Below are 799 nucleotides of genomic sequence, written 5' to 3' on the forward strand. Positions count from 1 at the left end.
ATCCGATATTACATAATATATTTGATGTTTTTATAAAACCATTTTTAAGGACTATTATTCTAAGTAAATATCAATTGTAATAACTCCGAAACAACTCGTTCGAGTTTTAATTTAGATACATAAACAAATTTAAAAAAATCATCCCCTTACAAAATATAGACCACTAGAGCTGGTATACCGAAAATTTTCAAAACGATAATATTCGAATATAAGTTGGTTAGTAAAATAAAATTTGGTGACGAGCATGATTGGTGGTGAATCACCCTGTATTGTGTGTCAGTAGAAATAGTGGCGGTCCAAGGTCACGCGTACAAATGAAAGGCGACGATAATAGTATAAAAACCTCGGTCGTTTCAAATGTCACACGCGATCGCCCACACGGGGCGGTTTCTCGTTTCATTTCGACTGCAATCGCGACGACGGCCATTAATGAGATTTGACCGCCTCTGGTTCCCAATCGAATGCGCCACACACGCGCACAAAGACACACACACGCACAAAGATACACACACACACGCATGTATAGTGCACGACCCTTGACCATACAATATAATCTCCGGAGGAGATTTCGGTATAGGGGACGAGCGGCGTCGTCGTTCGTCCGAACGTCGAAATACCCTCAATTCTCATACATATATATATATAGGTATAAAATATATAACAATATAATATATAATTGGTCGGGCACGTCAAAACCAGAAATTCTCAACGGAGATCATAATATAATGTTGTACCATATTATTACTATACACATTTATTGGTCCCGCCGCGGTGTCAGCGTCATCCCAAAGTCGGCTCA

This window comes from Acyrthosiphon pisum, chromosome A1, assembly GCF_005508785.2.
Source record: "Acyrthosiphon pisum isolate AL4f chromosome A1, pea_aphid_22Mar2018_4r6ur, whole genome shotgun sequence".
Lineage (NCBI taxonomy): Eukaryota > Metazoa > Arthropoda > Insecta > Hemiptera > Aphididae > Acyrthosiphon > Acyrthosiphon pisum.